This window comes from Corvus kubaryi, unplaced genomic scaffold, assembly GCF_017639235.1.
Source record: "Corvus kubaryi isolate FWS band 111438036 unplaced genomic scaffold, C.kubaryi_AGA036_p1.0 37397, whole genome shotgun sequence".
NCBI classification, from domain to species: Eukaryota; Metazoa; Chordata; class Aves; order Passeriformes; family Corvidae; genus Corvus; species Corvus kubaryi.
In genome coordinates this window covers 9,429,103-9,434,081 of record NW_024581136.1, presented here as the reverse complement: position 1 = coordinate 9,434,081, position 4,979 = coordinate 9,429,103, and the positions used below count along the sequence as shown (strand labels likewise).

General features: G+C 51.8%; 1 long non-coding RNA gene across 5 annotated transcripts in view; it reads right to left on the bottom strand.

The window, feature by feature from the left end:
- Positions 1-653: 653 nt before the first annotated feature.
- LOC121671095 overlaps positions 654-4,979 on the bottom strand; it is a 32,297-nt gene continuing 27,971 nt past the window's right edge. For all 5 annotated transcript variants that reach the window (XR_006018385.1, XR_006018388.1, XR_006018384.1 and 2 more), the window contains one exon: positions 654-4,085. This is a non-coding gene — a long non-coding RNA (uncharacterized LOC121671095). The remainder of the gene's footprint in view (positions 4,086-4,979) is intronic.

The following is a 4,979-nucleotide window of genomic DNA, read 5'->3' as shown; positions in this document are numbered from 1 at the left end:
AGGAAGGGAAGTGCTGCCGGTCCTGCTGCTTTCATCGGAGATCTGGAGCGCCGAAGCCTGCCCAGATCCTAATCAGTGTGGGAAAGAAACGGCAGGGCCTGCTCTCGCCCCGGCCTGCTGGAGATGCCTTTTATTTTCATAAGCTTTATCGCAGCCCGCAGCCCCTGATAAAGCACCGTAAATAAACGGAAGGAGCGTGGCGGCCGGCCAGGGCCGCTCGCAGATGCACGCGCTCGCTGCCGCCCCGCTCCCCGGGGGGACGCCCCGTCACACGCCAACTTTCAAAGCCTTCCTTTTATTTCCCTGCACAGGGAAACCACATGGCCTTGCATTGGGGGACCAGCCAGGCAGCCAGCACCCGCCGGCAAATTCCTGCCCTGCCCCAGCCCCCCCCCGTTGACCCCAGCCTGTCGCCGAGCTGGGGTCCTGCTCCCAGCACTCGGCACGAGCCCTCGTGGGGCCACAGCGGCTCAGGATGTGTCTGGCCCCTGCTCTGGGACTGGGGGAGGACAGTTTTGGGATGTCACATCCTCTCTGGGTGGCAAGAAGGGGGTCACATCCCACCAGGGAGCTGAACTGTCAGCAGGTCTCAGTCCGTCCGTCCCCCCCGCCCTGGGTTTCTCTGCTGTTGAATTGCTGGGGTTTGACACAAATTAACAGTTTGGACCTGCTTTATTTTTTTCTTTCTATTTTTCCTTTGCTAAGAAGTTTGGGGTTTGTTTAAAAAGGTTTACATTCTTCTGAGAGCACGGAAAAACAGGATCTGGGGGGTTGTTTCCACTCGCTCCACAGGCTGACAAAGACAGAAGTTAACTCTTTTCCGTTTCTGTTTGACGCTGCTGCGGGTGAAAGACATCCCTGCCCAGGCTGGCAGCTGCCCCATAGCTCCACTGGTTCTCAGCCCTGGAGTGCCCAGCTCTCCTGCAGTCTCATCCCCTCTTCAGCATCCTCTTCCCATTGCAGGTAGGGGCTGCAAGGAGATGTATTTACTTGTGTTTCATTTCTTGCTGTGGCCTTCAGTAGCTCACTTTAAGCCATACCTTATCCCAGCACTGGCAGAAAGCAGCTGGCTGCAGCTGGCTACCAGGGTTTTGTTCCTAGGCATGCCTTCCCTTCCTGCAAGGGACAAGCTTCCTGGGACCAGTGCAGGAGGGTTTGAGTTGCTGCTGGTTTTAACCCCACCTGCACTACCATCCGTAAGGGAGGCCACCCAGCTGGTGCTGACAGCTTCCCGCGTTAAATTGATTAAATTTAATACAGAAATGGCTCAGACCACAGCGCTGGGAATTAAAGGTGTATAAATTGCATGGCACATCACATGTGCCAGAGCTCGTCCAGTCCACTCCTGCCCAGATGTGGTGGGTGCCCACAGCTGGCTGTCACCTGTGTTTGCCCAGGCACCGCAGACTCCGTAGGGCTGCGCGGGAACCTCTCCTGTTTGCATTTGCACGGTCAGCAGCACCTCCTGAGGCTGCCTCCATAGCTCCAGGCTGCAGCAGAGGTGGCAAGCAGGCAGCAGCAGCCCAGGAGACATTTCCCCCTGCCCCCTTCTTGCAGGAACACGCCACAGCACACTCCCCTCCTCCTCAGCCTCCTCCCAGCTTTTCATCCCGTTTCTCCAGTTTGCCACAATCCTTTTTCTGTCTGCAGCCCTGGCCTTTCGTGGCATGCAAATTTAATAAATACTCTCTCTGTTTCTCCGTGGTAGCTGTTAATGGGAGTGCTCAATAGCGGCTTTCCAGCCCCACAGTGAGCCTTTGAGAGCTGCCTCTCGCTCCCTCTGCACCCATCATGAGAACCCTGCCTGGCCCTGCTCCCTGTCCTACAGCAAGGGAGGCACAGCATCCCCATCCCACAGCCACCACTGCTTCGCCATCTGTGGGCTCCTTGTACCCTGCTGCTGAAGGAAATTAAATTGGCCTGACGTGTCTCATTCTTGACAAAGTTATATCAGGTATTACTCATCTCTGTGCTAACTTCCAGATGCTCACAAAACTGCTTCAGATTATTCATGCCAGCATTTTTCTGGGATGGGAAGTGGTTTGTAGCTCCCCACTCCTTCTTTTTTCCTCACTTAGATGGGTACTGTGGTTCCTGGTCTTGGGCTACTAAGAGAACATCTTCCCAGCCACTGATGGCTCTGAGACCCTTGCAGCAAGTTTGATCCCAGTTTAATTCTAAAATGGATCATCCAGTCTAAAAACACTAAACACACCACATACCATTTTATAGTAAAAAATATTGAGGGGTTGTTTCTCCTACTTCCATGCTACTTTTGTCTCTGATAAAGAGACATATTGTGGAGGGACTGAAGCCTCCAATTATTACAAATGAGAACTACTTTTTTCTTCAGGATCACCAGAAGAAATGTTTACAAACACACTGATTTTCTGCAACAATTTCCACTCGTGGAAGAACATCCCTTCTTGTCAGTAAGAATGCTTTTCTGTTGGATGCTCCAGTTATGCTCCATACATCTTTCAGGCAAGGATCTTTCAGATGCTCTACTCCTTCTTGTGTAATATCTTGGCTCTGGGTCTTGGCTCTGCTGCAGATGAAGGAGTCTGAGGGCTCTTGGGAGCTTGGAGGGTTCAATGGGACAGCAGTGGAAAACATCCATAATTAAGAGGATATTTATGAGACTCCTTAGGAGGAACATTCAAAAACTGGTGGTTTCTCACCCCAGAGTCCTCCTGGGACTGGGCCGCATGGGGTGCTGATCCCCCTTGCAGGGAGGGTACTTGCATGTCCACACCATGATCCGCACCCTGGATCTCAAGGGGTTTGAGCTCCTCCAGGAGGTCTCCAATCACAAGAGAAGCCAAGGCCCTTCTCCAATCTGCGTGTCTGAAAGCCTCCAGGGATGTTCCAATGGGATGTGGCATTGGCCACATGACCAAGGAGGGTTCTTGAATTTTCCTCCCCAGGGTTTTATTCTTTAAGGTGCTGGCAATGAGAAAACCTCCTTTGCACCCTTCCCCCACCTCAAAGCATCCTTTATAAAAATAAAGTGCCCAAAATAGCCCTAGACAGTGCTTGACATTTGCCAGACAGCTGCTCTCAAGAGTGCTCCAAAGGTTATGGATTGCTCTCTGCTTCCCTCCTTCTCCCTCCCTACCACCGCCTGCGTGAACCTTGGAGCAGGGCCAGGTTTGATCAGAGTCTCATGGTTTGTAAAAGCCAGATTTGAGAGGAAGACAGGATGCAGGGAGGTGTTTGTGTGTTGCTGCCTCCTGTCCCAACAGGCAGCTCAGAGCAGAGCTGGGGCAAATTCTGCAAGGGGAGCTGCAAACCCTTGTGCGAGTTCTGCCCCTGCCTGGGCTGGAAGGATGCTGCCACAGAAGCCCAGTGTCCAAAGTGCAGGGTTGTCACCACCTGCGAAGTGTTGAGCACCATTGCTTGATCTCCCAGGTGTGTGAAAGCACAATAGGGGGTACACCTCACCCTGTGCAGCCAGGAAGGGGGTCACACCTGGCTGCAGGGTCACACCCAGTCCTAATGGGTCCCCAACAGATGCATGGTCAGCCCAGGATGCCAGGGGTGCCTAGGAAAGTCATGGCTCAAAGGAAGACTTGGGAGTCACATTGGGTCCAAGCCCCAGCTCAGGCCTAAGGAGTCTGGAGAGGGAGCAATCAGGATGGGAGAGCTGCAAGGATGCAGTGATCAGTGCTGAAATTGGCTCCCAGAGGGGAATGTGGGGACACAAGGAGAGGCCAAAGGAAGGACCTGGCCAGGCAAGCCCTGCAATGAGAGGCAAAAGGGGCACAGCTTTGCAGAGAGCAGTTTGAAAAGATAATCGAAGCACCTGCAAGAGTCAGGGAGCTCCTTCAGTCCAAAAGCGGCACTGGTTCTATGCAGCCAGGGGGTTTGTCACGTTTCTTGGGAGCACCTAAGAAGAGTTGCAGCTGGAGACAGGACACTGTCTGTGGCCAAGAGGGGACCTGGAATTACATAGGACGACCCCTTCCCATGGGGGTTGGCCGGTGTATCTCAAACAAGGACAAGGTCTCACTGTGGAGTGGGAGAAACACCCCTTCTGTGCAGCTGGTGTTCTATGCAGGGAACATAAAGTTGGGGCCTGAAAACTGAAAGATAAAGGCAAGAATTTTTAAGTTAAATACATAGAGAAATACTTGAAGTCCATTGTCTTAATCAAAATGAGTAGACTGCAGCAGCAAGGCATGACCCAGTTTTGTTATCTAGTAACCAAATAAATATATGCATGTATTTTAAGCAAAAGAATCAGCAGCTTTTAAATAGAAAAAAAGCATGTACACAGGAAGGAAATTGATCAAATTGAGCATCTTTGAAATGTTAAGTGCAGTAAAAATTTGGGTTATACTTAACAAGTAAGGAATAGAGGCCTCAAAGAACTTTTAAGTCCCAGCAGCCTGACTACATCGTGCTGTGCTGCACTGGAGGCAGGGTAAATGGCAGGATCACAGTCAGCTGTATCCATAACATTACCAAGTTCGGGAGTTATCAAATACTGGGAGGTCTTCAGGTTTGGGTCTGTTTTCCCTTATCACAGCTGTGGGGCTTGCACCTGCTCAGGGCAGGGTCACCCCTGCCCCCTAGGCAGCCCTCAGGGCTCTTCTGTGGCTGAGGGATGAGGATGGGGGGATGCAAGAGAAGCCATCTAAGGGAGTTGGTGGCTCTGGCAGAGCCACGCAGCCCAGAGGAGCCTCACAGGCAGCCTAGCTTGCTTGTGAGGTTTTTTGCTTTTTCCTCCCACTTTTATGTTTGCACACATTAAGGTTTCCAAGGAAGTGCATTTCTGGCTGAGGCCACACTGCCAGTTTTCCGCAGGATCTGTCTCATTTCCTGGGACATGAGACTATTTTAAGGACTCTTCATGTCTCCAAGAAAAGTAACTTCTAAGATGTTTTTCAGTGCCTGTTTCTCCAGCCCGCACACTGATCTGTCCCTGCAGTTTCACCACCCAACAACTTTGATGTCTAGGAGTCTGCAGGGCTCAC